Raw genomic sequence first — 15,378 nt, forward strand, 5'->3', positions numbered from 1 at the left:
ATGGAATTGTAAAAGGAATAGTTATTTTTATTTAAAAGTTTCTATAATAAAGATTCACAAATTTTCCACGAGCATGAACAAAGTTTACGGGTAGCTCCCACTTCAAAAAATGTTTATATTTCTCACTTTCGCTTTCCTTTTTGAAAATTTTTGGGTTCCCCTCTTTATTTTTGTTGTTTTTAAACTATATAAAAGCACTCAACAGAAATAAATGACTCTCTAAAACTTCCGGGTTGTCTCTATGGCAGCGCTTTCTTTAAAGCCATTAAGCTAGGCATATAGTGCTCAAATAATGGATCCACCCGGATACCAAGGTATATCAAAGCCAATTTTAATTAACTATGATTTATAATTTAGTAGTGAGCACAAAATAACATATATAATGTAATGACGAAGTCTAACTCTCTTCCTACGCATCGGCATGTCATAAAAGAACAATTCATGCACACAAAGTAAAGGTCAATGCATAGTATAAACAGTTTCTTGCAATTTTATCATATTGGAAACATAGAGAGGTGGAGACATAGTTCCTCTCTCATAATAATTGCAAGTAGGAGCAGCAAGCACATGCATATTATATTCATCAAAATCATCATGTGCAACGGTAAAAGGCAACCCATCAATATATTCCTTAATAAGAGCAAACTTCTCTGATATAGTGTAGTTTAAAGAATTCAAAAAGATAATAGGACTATCATGTGTGGGTGCAATAGCAACAATTTCATATTTAACATAAGGAATTATAGCAAGTTCATCTTCATAAGCATAATTCATATTGGCATCTTGGCCACAAGCATAGCAAGCATCATCAAAAAGGTATATTTCAAAAGAATCAACGGGATCATAACAATCATCATAGCAATCATCCTCTGGTAAGCACGAAGAGAAATTAAACAATGTATGAGTTGAAGAGTTACTCTCATTAGAAGGTAGGCATGGGTAGCTAATCCGCTCTTCCTCCTTTTGTTCTTCGCTCTCCTCCTCATCGTTTTCATCCAATGAGCTCACAGTTTTATCAAATTCTTCTTCCATAAACTCCTGCAAAATATTAGTCTCTTCTTGGACAGCGGAGACTTTCTCAATAAGTGCATTAATATAGGAATTTTATTCATAATTCTCATAGCAATATTTCAATATAGCAAAAAAATTAGGCCTATAAACATCATCATCAAAAGCTTCATACTTTTCAAACAAAGATTCAATTTCATAAGCACCCTTAAAAGCAACAAATTCTTCTATTTGTTCCACACCATAGTAATCATATATACGTCTAGCATAAGAAGCCAAGGTTTCATTATTATTAAATTCACATGAAAAGGGAAGGTGTGGAGCCTTCATCCTAGAGCAACAAGTATAATCATATCTCAAGCATAGTTGCCTAGCATACCAATACAACATATAAATTTGATCCCATAATAATTTCCCTTTTTGTGTCAAGCGATAATCCCTAAAGTATTCACTTTGATCCAACGTTACTCCCATTACATAATTGAATGGGGTTTTCTCAGGATTATTAAAGTAGTACATAATATTTTTCACATAATCAGCATCGAGAGTTTTAGGAGGTTCCCCATCTCCATGAGTAGCAAGTACACCTAATTTTTTTTGGTATTTCGTGTTCCATATCCATAACTAAAGATAGAGAACAACTAAGAACAGCAAATAAAAATTACTTAGTGATAAAGCAAACAAGCACACACAAGAATATTCACCCCACGCTATTGCTCCCCGGCAACGGCGCCAGAAAAAGGTCTTGATAACCCACAAGTATAGGGAATCGCAACAGTTTTCGATAAGTAAGAGTGCCGAACCCAACGAGGAGCTAAAGGCAGAACTAATATTCCCTCAAGTTCTATCGACCACCGATACAACTCTACGCACGCTTGACGTTCACTTTACCTAGAACAAGTATGAAATTAGAAGTACTTTGTAGGTGTTGTTGGATAGGTTTGCAAGACAATAAAAAGTACGTAACTAAAAAGTAGGGGTTGCTTAGATAAAGAAACAATAAAGTAAATATAGCGAGTGTGAAAAAGTGGTGGTAGGAGTTGCGAAATTTCCCCTAAGCAATTGACTACTTTACTAGACCGATAGCAAATATTATGTGGGAGAGGCCACTGCTAGCATGTCATCCCTGACTTGGAATTCTATACACTTATGATTGGAACTATTAGCAAGCATCCGCAACTACTAATGTTCATTAAGGTAAAACCCAACCATAGCATTAAGATATATTGGTCCCCCTTCAATCCCGTATGCATCAATTTCTATGCTAGGTTGAAGCTTCTGTCACTCTTGCCCTCCAATACATAGTCCTATCAACATACAACTAACCCTAGGGTGTGATCCACGCGCGCAATCATATGATGGGCACCAAAGGACAGCAACATAACTACAAGCAAATTAAATCAATCATAGTAATTCATCAACCACTGATAGGACAACGAAAATCTACCCAGACATCATAGGATGGCAACACATCATTGTATAATAATATGAAGCATAAAGCACCATGTTCAAGTAGAGGGTACAGCGGGTTGCGGGAGAGTGGACCGCTGTAGATAGAGGGGGGAAGGTGATGGAGATGTTGGTGAAGATGGCAGAGGTGTTGGTGTAGATCGCGGTGATGATGATGGCCCCCGATGGCACTCTGGTGCCACCGGAAGCGAGGGGGAGAGAGCCCCCATCCTTCTTCTTCTTCCTTGACCTCCTCCCTAGATGGGAGAAGGGTTTCCCCTCTGGTCCATGTCCTCCATGGCAAGGGAGGGGCGAGAGCCCCTCCGAGATTAGATCTGTCTCCCTGTCTCTTTCTGTTTCTGTGTTCCCAGATTCTTCCCTTTCACCGTTTATTATATTCCCGGAGATCCGTAATTCTGATTGGGCTGAAATTTTGACACGATCTCTATCTGGATATTAGCTTTCTTGCGGCGAAAGAAGGGCATAAACCGCCTTACGGGTGGCCCACGAGGGTCAGGGGGCGCCCCCCTTCCTCGTGGCCACCTCTGGCATCTTCTCGCGTGGATTTTTCTTCCCAAAAATCATATATATTCCAAAAAAAATCTCCGTCAGTTTTTATCCCGTTTGGACTCCGTTTGATACGAATATTCTGCGAAACAAAAAACATGCAACAAACAGGAACTGACACTGGGCACCGGATCAATATGTTAGTCCCAAAAATAGTATAAAAAGTTGCCAAAAGTATATGAAAGTTTAATAATATTGGCATGGAACAATCAAAAATTATAGATACGACGGAGACGTATCAGTATCCCTCGCCGTATCCTCCAATCGTGTACACACCTCCGTAAACAGGTCTCGATTCTCTACGCGTTGTAGAGAGGACCATAAACGAAGAGTCCCGGTACATCTATAGATAACCTGCATCAGAGAAGTACTTTTATCGGTAAACACCTTATCATTTTTACATAGCTAAAGCGACCAAAAACGGCAAGCGCTCCCACCCTAAGAATAGTTTTAAACCAATCTATCCCATGTAACCAGTTGCCAAATACTAGCAACATTACAAGGAGGATACAAGCTAGAAGCTATCTGGATGACTGATTATATAAAACGAGCCAATTTGCATTGAAAGAATAAATATTTTATTGTATCATCATGACAAAAGACAAGCAGTGGAAAATTGTACATGCCAAAGCCAGTAACTCGAATATATTATGTTTTAGAGAGAAAGAACTTGGGTGTGTCTACGTCTCAAGTGATATACGGAGTAGTATGTAACAAGAATAAAAACTGAAGAAAAAATGTAGGAATCTTAATGCAAGATTAAAGAAATATAGCATCGATAACTTAAACTTGGCAAAACTGAAAGAACTTATTTACGCGTCGGTCGTGAGAGATCGTCGTGACCCTCGTCAGAATCAGATGGACGGGTAGCGAACAAAAGAAGCTGCTCAAAATGGGCGTATGCATGCACGGTTGGTCGGTCGTACGAGGGAGCGAGCGAGCGAGCACACATGCATGGCATGGCATGGCGACGCCAGCGTGGTTCCGGGCTGGTCCACCGGGGCTCCAGCTAATCCAGCACAGGTGGTATTAAAGGGAGCTGGCTACACTAGACGATACATATTTCCAGCTAGGATGGAATAAGCATACTGTACGCCATGCCTGCATCCGCGGCTCTGCTGCTGCAATCTGCGTCCCCCATGCGGCCGTGCCTTCCCACCCACACCACCCACAGCGAGTGATTCGTGGCGGGCGTGGCGGCCGGCGCGCGCGCGCGTCCGAACCCATCCATCCATCCATCCTGGACAAATCGACCACGAAACGTACTAGTAGTGCCACGTACTACGCGCCAGGGTCTGCCCTGGCGCCGTGCGACGTCCCGGCCAACGTACTAGGAGTACAAGGACTTTGGCGGCCTCTCGCAGGGCGACACGTAGTGCCACTAGTACAACGCTCAACACACACTCTCTATCAGAGAGAGAAAGAGAATGTGTTACCGGCATAAGACGCAGGCTTTAGGCTTAAACTAGGGATGAGCGCGGCCATGATTCGGCACGCCGCCTCACGCACGCACAGTGGCAGCGGCAGTGGGGGCTGGGCTGACAAAAGCGGCCCAAAATCTTATTTGCTCCGCCTTTGCCGTAGGTGACGCGGGGTGACGCCACCAAATATTCCCCTGCCCGAGGAGGACAGCATCGCCATCATGGATGGTTTCCACAAAGAGAGGTCGTCACTAGCCCCCCCTCGCCAAAGCGCAACGATTAACTTTAATCTAACCATGGCAGCACTGGTTGATTAATCGCAAAGTATATCTCACTCCCCTTTCCACTGCTGACTCACGCAGCGTCATCCCTTGCCTTGGCAGATCAGTCGGCTTCAGATCCGAGCTGTGCTGCAGGCAGGAAGGCGCCGGAATTTTGAGGAGGAAGAAATCAATGCAGGTCAGGCGCGATTTTGGGGTTTTCCAGTTCCAGGCCCCTCGAAACGGCGCCGTGTTGACTTGAGAGGCCCAATTTGCCATGATATTCGTGGCAGCTCGTTGCATCTGAAAAATGCATGGGTGATCAGAGACGACAGAGCTGAATCCTTTTTGAAAATATGTTGGCGGGTCTTTTCAGGACGGATCGGTCGACCTGAGTATTGTGTGTAGATAGATAGATGCTGACATGGAGTAGCCGATAAAGTCTGGATTCCTGCTCAAGTGACCTGCCTACCCTGTGGCCAGGGGAAATGATAAACTAAGGGGGTCATCACATGGTTAACATGCCTCCTCTTTTAATCGCCCACACCAGCTGTATTAAGGTGCCTACACAAAGAAAGAAAATAATCCAGACGCTGCTGCCAATGGCCTCGTTAGATCGTTAGATCGATCGATCGACACCATTTTGCTGCTTGGACAGCATATAGCCTTCTCGCAGCATCATGGCTTGCCTAAGCTACTACACGGGCGATTAATACAATTATACAAATATATGCTCCATATGCCTGCCTGCTAGTAGAAAAGGGAGGGCACTCCACACATGTGAATCCTAGGCACGATCATGATCATGAGATGCTCAGTTAGTTGCAAGCTTGCAGCTTCAGATTATAATAACCCAGCAGCTTCTACCATCATCGGTCGAGCGTCGCCACTTCGTCTCTAGTTTCCTCATTTGTAATATTTTTTTGCACTGGCAATAATTAGTGGAATGTCGATCTGGCGGCCCATTTCTTTAACATGAATATGCGATTTTTTTCTTTCAAAACGATATGATTTCTTTTTTGGGGGGCAAGATAAGATGAATTTGCATATGACAGAGTCTGCTGCCACAGGCACTGTTAATACCTCGTTCATTTTTTTTTAGGAAATTAGTACCTCGATCTAGAAAGATAACATATCGGCTCGTACATCCCGGGCCTGAATTGCACGTTTTTGTTTTTTACCCAAATTTTCTCCAGTTCCAGTGGAAATGGAATCTTACCATGCTGGTAGTAGCGTTTTGTGGCTAGTAGAATATTCCATTAAAGTCCTACTGTGCAGGAAGAGTGGAGCAGAAGTAAGAATCTGCAGAAAAAGGCCCCAGGATTTTGGATAATAAATTATACAGATAGGTGGTACTGCTCTTATTCCCGAAAAGATAGAATCAAGGTTAGCCTGAACAACTGGCTGTGCAGGCTATATGCATAAACCTTAAGTTAAATTATTACTCTGGATGTAATAGCGTCTTATATTATGAACGGAGGGAGTATGAATACTTCCTCCATTTTAAAATATAGTGTGCCCACGCTTCCTGAGATCCAATTTTGACCATAAATTTAACCAACGAGACCAACTGCGGCGAGAGAAAAAATTATATAATTGATAACTTCTTTTGAATACGAATTCATTGATATAATTTTTGCTCCCGCCGCAATCGGTCTTGATAGTTAAATTTACGGTCAAAGTTGAAGCACGTGGATAGAAAAAGCGCTACATTGTGGAATGGAGGGAGTATTATTTTTGCGCGGAATAAACCTCACGTTAATGACTGCGTAGATACCAAGAACGCAGCGACAACACAAACTGCACCATAACTACATAGCCATCCAACTCATGCGGCCACTGCCTCCTCGAGAAGAAAAAAGCTAGGGTTTCTCTGGCTCACGTCGGCGTCGCCGTTGGTCTGACTCATCACGGTGGCCCTAGGGCTATGGAGGCATGGTGGACCCTGGCCTTGCCGGCGGGAGGGATCTTACTCCGTTTTTAGGTGTTTTGTGTTGTTTAGGGTTTGTTTAATGTTCAGAAAGACGAGACGGTGACGGATCCTGAAAATGGAATAAGGTCTCGTTGCCTAGCCCCCTGTTCCGGTGATGCATCTAGCTTTGTCTGAGGGCTTGTGGAGGTGTGTTTTCGACGGATCTCACGGGATCGGTCAGCGTTGGTCTTCGATGGATCTGTTTGGATCCAGTCTTTGTTCACCTTCGTATGTGTGTCTATAGATTGGATTTTTCGTTTTCATACTTCTCTTTTTCCGTGGTAGTTGTCTATAGATTGTTGTTCTGATCGCCACCATTTTGCTGCTTGGACAGTAGTAGTATATAGCCTTCTCGCATCATGGCTTGCCTAGCTGATGCTACACCAACGATTAATACAAATACTCCTCCATATGCCTGCCTGCTAGTAGAAAAAAAAGGAGGGCACTCCACATCTGAATCCTAGGCATGATCATGATCATGAGATGCTCAGTTAGTTGCAAGCTTGCAGCTTCAGATTATAATAACCCAGCAGCTTCTACCATCATCGGTCGAGCGTTGCCACTTCTTCTCAAGTTTCCTCATTTGTAGCATTTTTGCACTGGCAATAATTAGTGGAATGTCGATTTGGCGGCTCATTTCTTTAACATGAATTGGCGTTCTTTTTTTGTTTCAGAAAGATATTTTTTTTTGCGAATGTTTTAAAAAGATATTTGTGGGGGAAAATATCGGAGGCAATTTGCATGACAGAGTCTGCTGCCTCAGGCAGTGTTAATACTTCGGTTTTTTTAGGAAATTAGTACCTCGTTCCAGAAAGATTACATATCCGCTCGTACGCCCCAATGCACGTTTTGTTTTTTACGCAAATTATCTCCAGTTTCCCCTCCAAAAAAATCTCCAGTTCCAGTGGAAATGGAATCTTACCATGCTAGTACCGTTTTGTGGCTAGTAGAATATTTCATTAAAGTCCTGCTGTGCGGGAGGAGTGGAGCAGAAGTAAGAATCTCCGGAAAAAGGCCCGAGGATTTTGGATAATACTTCCTTCGTTTCATAATATAAGAACATTTTTGTCATTAATGTAGTGGCAAAAACGTTCTTATATAATGTGACGGAGAGAGTAAATTATACAGATAGGTAGCGCTCTTATTATTTTGTAAAAGATACCCCGTTTCATAATATAAGAATGTTTTTTACTAGAATCAAGTTTAGCGTGCACAACTGACCGTTGCAGTGCATAAACCTCAAGTTAATGATTACCGTGCACGTCACTGGGTTGATCTGCAGCCACTCTTCCACTGCTAAAACTATCGCTTGAAAATTTGTTGGCACGCGGCATTTACTCACGGTGTCGATGATCACGTTCTTCTCCTTGGCAGTATATGCTTAGCTCGACTAAGCTTAGCTTCTGAATTCGGCCGTTAGATAGTCTTGGAAACGTGGCACGTAGAGCAAGTTAGCCGCACGCCATGCATGCATGCTTCACTCACCGTGACTCTTTAACCACAAGGGACGAAGGGCGCCACGTACTACTAAATTTGTTTTCTCTCTCGGGGCGTTCACCTCATTCTCGTCACATATCCTCTACTTATCCGTGCACTGTGCTGGATCCAGGAAGGAACAAGACGCCCTTTTTCCCCGTGTCACAGCCAATTTGTTGGGCCGGTTTCCGGCACTACATGAGTTACTTTCGAGTTTCGACCGGTCCCTCCCCTCCATCCATCCGTTCCATACAACGCAACGGCCTCGTTCCTCCTACGGCTTTGCTTTGCTTGGTCCCTGCGCCGCCTAGCTGGGACTACTTGGCCATGCATGGCTCGGATCCAAACACCGCGTGCTCGTGTCATGCGTAGGCAGGTGGCCTTGCAACGGTTAGCAAGACGACGTGCTCCAATAAAGAGTTCGATGGCGCGTGCGCCTTATTAGCTGTGGCGTGCTTGGAAGCCACGGCTATGTGTATACACACGTTGCGGACTACGTAGCTGGAATAAATTGTGATTGGCATTGTCTTGTGGAGAGCTGAGGAGAATGCGTCGTGTATGCTACCACTGTAACTTAGTATAAAACGTTCGAAGTTACATAGGGGGTACAACTTTACGGTTAGAACTCACGGCGACCGACCTACAACTTGGTTGCACAAAGCCAACGTGAAAAAAAGGAAATTTATTTTAGAGGCCTGCTACGCGTCGGCTGGGTGATATTTAGAAAACATCTGCCGCCTCGGTAGCCGTAGGGTCGTGCCCTCGACAACCGCCCGATCTTTTTCCCATGAGCGTGCATCAACCTTTGCAACAAGGCTTGTGTTGCGCTCGACGCTTCGCAACACAAACCTTGTTGCGCTCGTGCCGAACCGTTATAAAAAAAACTTTGCTCTTGTCCCTTTGCAACAAAGGTAGTGTTGCGCTCGTTCCCTCTGCAACACGAGGCTTGCTGCGATCAGTGACCATCTATTATATGGTGTTATAAAAAATGTTTTGCAACATCAATGACCTTTTCTTGCAACATGAAGGATGTTGCAAGAAAAAAAAACATCATCGTTTGTGCCGACCGGCGAGCTCGCCCTTCCTCTTCCCCCCCTCCTTCTCCTCTCCCTCCCTCTCTCTCTCTCTCTCTCTCTCTATTTCTCTCTCTCTCTACTATGATGTGTACAACGCGGCAGCCAAGCACATCGGTTGCTTGACTTGCGGGCAGTGGTCGGGGTAGCACGGGGTGGCAGCGGCTTGACGGAGAGCTCAGGAGAAGCACGGGAAGCAAATGCTCTCGAGGGATCCAGATCCCGCAACACACCAGTTGTTGCGGTGGGGGAGATTGCAACAACAGCTCATTTTGCAAAAAAAAACATGGTTTATGTAATGGCCGGTGCTACTAATCAACCGGATGATTTCTCTCTAGAAATCATCCGGCTAGGCAGCCGTTGGATGGGCGCATCGCTGGCCCTTGGATGACAGCGACGCCACAGTAGCAGTAACTAGTAAGCGGGCGAATGCTTCGACGCAGAGCTGCTGCACCCCGGCAGCTTTCATGGCACGCCGCCGGCGTCCGGCGAAACTCCAACACAGCACCGACGGTGCCCAGCGAAGCTTCAATGCAACTCCAGCGACTCCGGTGAAACTCCAACGCAACTCCGGCGACTCCAGTGAAGCTTCAACGCAACTCCGGTGAAGCTCCAATGCAACTCCGGTGACTCCGATGAAGCTCCAATGCAACTACGGCTACTCCGGTGAACCTCCAATGCAACTACGGCAGAGAAATCCTGTTGCGGCATGGACGTCGCCTCCGGCGATGCTTCAGTGTAGCTCCAAGGACGCTTCATTGCAGCCCTGGGCGGCTTCAGTGCAGCCCCGGACGGCTTCAGTGCAGGCCGGCGACGCACCATTGCAACTCCGTCGGCATGGAAAAAGCTCCAACGCAGCACTGCCCACCTCCTCCTCGCGTTCTGTGTTGCATCACCGGCGACGAGCGGACGTCCGACTGCACTCCGGCCTCCATGCTGTGTTGCAACACGGCGACGAGTAGCCAACCTCCCATGCATGCTACGTTGTAGCACCGGCGACGATGAGCATCGGGTCGCAACGCCGACGGCACCATCGAGTCGTCGGGTCGCAGCACGGGCATCATCTGAGTCACCGACGAGGCTGCATTGCAGCACTAGCTCTCATCGACAAAAATCACCAAGTCACGGTGCTGTCTTGTGGACCTTGAGCTGCAGCATGTAAAGCTTGGGGCAGGCCATGGCGGACAAGACTTGGAGGAGAGGACCTTGAGCTACAGCAGATGAAGCTTGGGGGCAGGCCATGCTGAAATCGTTTGTTTTCAACTCCGGCGGCGATGGCGGTCAGCGCAGCCGTGGGCACCCTCTCTCTCTCGATTGCAACGAAAGAGAGGAGATCGGTGGAGGAAAAGAAACAAAGAGGAGAACGAGCGAAGGAGAGGATGAGTGGAGAAGATAAGGCTAGAGGAGGAAGCGGTGGACGCGAGGGAGACATATCGGGCGGGTGACCCGGTTTACACGATGATGTTTTCATCCGGATGTTTTTAAACGTTTTCCTTATGTAATAGGTTGATCCCAAGCCATGTGATTAAGATCAGATCCAATGGCCGCAAAGATGGCGGACACACACATCATAATCAGTCGGGTGATGTTAATCATTTCCCTTTATTTTAAGGGGAATTGATGCTTTATTTATGCAATTACATCATGATCCGACTTTGACATGTTCGAGATACACCCTGGTGGAACATTAAACCAAGTCTTGCAAGCTTTATTTAAGCAGTCAACCCAAGCCAAACTATGAGTTGCCTTGTTGGCATGTCGCCTCACCCATTTGATTTGTCGTTGATCAAAATTCCGTAGTAACACCTTGATCTCCTCAATGAGAGGCCCATGCATGGCTTGGTCTAGATTGGTGTTCAAAAGCGCCTTCACCGCTCCTTGATAATCCATATCCAAGCTTTTGAACACCGACCTCCATAGCTAGTTGTGCAGCCCGTCGACACAGGAGCAACTTGATAAGTTTCAGGACACTAGAAGATGGGGGAAAATGGCATGCCCCCAAGGAACTTGCCACGGTGATCTCAGATGATCTCCCCACCGCCTCCGGAGTTCTCGCTTCTGTTAGTTGCTCCGCCATCGTTCGCCTTGACCTAACCCTGTTCCAGTGGACACCACTACTCCTTCGACGTGGGTGTAGGCCTTGCGACATCGTTGTGGAGGCGTAGCCATTCACCAAGCAATATGCACACCTGATCCAATGATCCCCCTCGGATCTTTAATAGGCTTACCATCTCATGCATCATTCTGGGTGAGCCAAATGTGATACAACAGCATAAGCACACGGACCCTGTCCGGTTCCGCATCCTTCACCATCAAACCAAGAAGCCATCACCATAATTGTTCTATAATCGCTTTTGGCAGCTTGAAGTCAGGAACCACCCGATCATGGTACGGTAGTTTCCAACACAACTTTGCATGTAGACAAGACAAAAAGCAATGCAGTATCATTTCCAACCTTCTACAAGTCGTGCAAAGAACACATGCCTTGATCAGTCGATGTTGCATCTCAGTGCCTGCCGCCAAGCCATTTTTGATGAGGCATCGTGCATGGATGCATGTTGACCTTGCCTGGCTTGTATGTATCCCAAAGCCCAAGATAGTTTCGGTTGTACCCACGTGCCTATGCTTGAGCTCCATGCATATGTGATATGCAGACCTAATGGTGAACACCACATTCTTTTGTGATGTTCCGTACTAGATAGTCTTCTCTGTCCGGGCCGTCGACTACCACCTGCTACTGTATGTCATCTTATCAGTCTCATGGAAAACCTTCTATAATATTGCCTGGCTCCTTCCGTACTCATCTAGCGTATCACCCACCAGATTAATATCTGGGTTGTCCTTAAATCCCAACGGACTATAATAACCTTGCCTCATTATCCATCTATATCCATGTACTCTTATTTTGGAGTCATTGCCAACTCTCCATATCAGGCCTTCTTTGAACAATTCCTTATCTCATAGGATACTTCTCCGTGTAAAGGAGCCATGCTTGGGGCAAGTCGTGATCCATTAAATCCTTGTCAACTTAGCATCTTGCTTTTAACACTCTAGCACATAAGATGAATCGGGTAATGTGACCAACCTCTGCCATGATTGTTTGGCTAGGAGGGCTTGGTTAAACAACTCAAATTCATGAAATTCCATGCCTCCTGTCCTTATGTTTTTGCACGTCATATCCCATGCGACTCAATGAACCTTGAAAACATCGGGAAAGTTGAAAGAAATACGTTGGATTGACATATCCTAAGTTTTTTGAACCGGTAATAAGATGGAAGAAGACCATGGATGAAAACTAGTCATGTTTATTAAAGTGGAACGAATAGTTGGCGTGAAGTGCATATACAACGTCTGTTGTAATTTTCGGGAGGATGCATCAGGTTTAAGGGAAATATGGCTCCATGCGGCTAACCACTTCATGCACGTTCACTGGAGTCTATTCTTAATACACTGAAAATGTACCTTCAATTTTTATTGGGTTTTGGTGAGTAGTAACAAGGAAATTAAGAGGGATAATGTTTATTGAGTTTTTAATCATGGTTCGCCCAGCTATTCCACATCTCTTCATCTGTCTGGAAAAGTCAACAATGTTGTGCTTACGGAGCCGACTGTGTGAGGAAACGAGTGTCCTAGAGATACGAGTGGCGACGCTCATTTCGACATGGTTAACACATGTAAACCACATATAATCTGTGCATTCTCTTTCTTCGTGGAGTGCCAAGCTATTTGACATTGTTGTCTATTTGATTGAAAAGCCACTGTTATGCTATGCGGTAACCGTGTAACGTGCAACACCCTCCTCGGCAATCATGGTGAACAACACTTGTAAAACCATATTTTTTTGTCCTTGAGGATCTCGTTTAGTAGTAGTGTTGTTTGGCTAACCAGTGTCAAGAATGCAACTAGAAATCAACTGCTACTGCATAAGAACAATGTTGGACATCCTCCTGGCGTCCCCCATGGCATGCGTTGTAGTTTGCCGAAATTTTCCTCTTTCCTGGAAGTAACAACAAAGCAATGAGGGAGACCACGCGTGAAAAGCATCCTCACTCGCTGGGTGGGGGGTGCCTCCTTCTCTTTCCATTTTCACTCCACGACGCCATGTCGCTACGACACTATTTAGTGCCCCCTCCTCTCTCCAAATCTAGTCCTCATTGACAAGTGGAAAAATTATTGGTGACCTGCACTTTTTGTGCTAACGAATGGTTGGCCTCTTAAGCTCATAAAGTGTGATTTATAGTATTTTAGTGGATACAATATTCACACTATGTTTAATCACAACCGTACTATCCAGAGGTGGGTAGGCAAAACTAACTAGGGTTGAACTCCATGTCAAGATCCTCAACCAATTCCCAATAATTCCACTTCATTTCTCTAGGATTTTCCCTTCTTCGTACTTTTGAGTGTTTTGCATGGTACTACTAAATTTGTGGCAATTGAGTGTTTCTGGTGAGATAACCAGATTCTTCAATTTGTGTTGGAACCATCCAGATGTTTTCTCCAGTATCAACGAGCTATGTTTTCACTGAAACTGTTTATGTTACATCTGATACCTCCGAGCCGAACCGTTTTTGACACTTCCAAACACTTCTTAGTTTGATTCAGGTTGATGTCTTGGGTGGTACTTCCGAGCAAAATCTGGCCCTGCAAGATAATGTTGGAAATATTCCCTAGAGGCAATAATAAAATGGTTATTATTATATTTCCTTGTTCATGATAATTGTCTATTGTTCATGCTATAATTGTGTTATCCGGAAATTGTAATACATGTGTGAATACATAGACCACAACATGTCCCCAGTGAGCCTCTAGTTGACTAGCTCGTTGATCAATAGATGGTCATGGTTTCCTGACTATGGACATTAGATGTCATTGATAACGGGATCACATCATTAGGAGAATGATGTGATGGACAAGACCCAATCCTAAGCATAGCACAAGATCGTCTAGTTCGTCTGCTGGAGCTTTTCTAATGTCAAGTATCATTTCCTTAGACCATGAGATTGTGCAACTCCCGGATACCGTAGTAGTGCTTTGGGTGTACCAAACGTCACAACATAACTGGGTGGCTATAAAGGTGCATTACAGGTATCTCCGAAAGTGTCTGTTGGGTTGGCACGAATCAAGACTGGGATTTGTCACTCCGTATGACGGAGAGGTATCTCTGGGCCCACTCGGTAATGCATCATCATAATGAGCTCATTGTGACTAAGTAGTTGGTCACGGGATCATGCATTACGGAACGAGTAAAGTGACTTGCTGGTAACGATATTGAACGAGGTATTGGGATACCGACGATCGAATCTCGGGCAAGTAACGTACCGATTGACAAAGGGAATTGTATACGGGATTGCTTGAATCCTCGACACCGTGGTTCATCCGATGAGATCATCATGGAACATGTGGGAGCTAACATGGGTATCCAGATCCCACTGTTGGTTATTGGCCGGAGAGTTGTCTCGATCATGTCTGCATGGTTCCCGAACCTGTAGGGTCTACACACTTAAGGTTCGATGACGCTAGGGTTATAAGGAAGATTTGTATGTGATTACCGAATGTTTTTCGGAGTCCCGGATGAGATCCTGTACGTCACGAGGAGTTCCGGAATGGTCCGGAGGTGAAGATTTATATATGGGAAGTCATCATACGGTCATCGGAAATATCCGGGGGTATACCGGTATTGTATCGGGACCACTAGAGGGGTTCCGGGGGTCCACCGGGAGGGTCCACCTGCCCCGGAGGGCCTTATGGGCTGTAGGTGGAAGGGAACCAGCCCCAAGTGGGCTGGGGCGCCAACCCCCCCAGGGCCCATGCGTCTAGGGTTGGGGGAACCCTAAAGGGGGCGCCCCCCTTGGTTTGGGGGGCAAGCCCCCTCCCCCTTGGCCGCCGCCCCCCCTCTAGATGGGATCTAGAGGGGCCGGCCCCTTCCCCCTTCTCCCTATAAATAGAGGGGTGAGGGGAGGGCTGTAGCACCACATCCAAGGCGCAGCCCCTCCCCTCCCCAACACATATCCTCCTCCGCAAGAGCTTGGCGAAGCCGTGCCGGAGTACTGCCACTCCCTCACCACCACGCCGTCGTGCTGCTATTGGAGCCCTCTTCCTCAACCTCTCCCTCCTCCTTGTTGGATCGAGGCGCGGAAGACGTCACCGGG

Source organism: Triticum urartu, chromosome 3 (genome assembly GCF_003073215.2).
Source record: "Triticum urartu cultivar G1812 chromosome 3, Tu2.1, whole genome shotgun sequence".
Classification (NCBI taxonomy): Eukaryota; Viridiplantae; Streptophyta; class Magnoliopsida; order Poales; family Poaceae; genus Triticum; species Triticum urartu.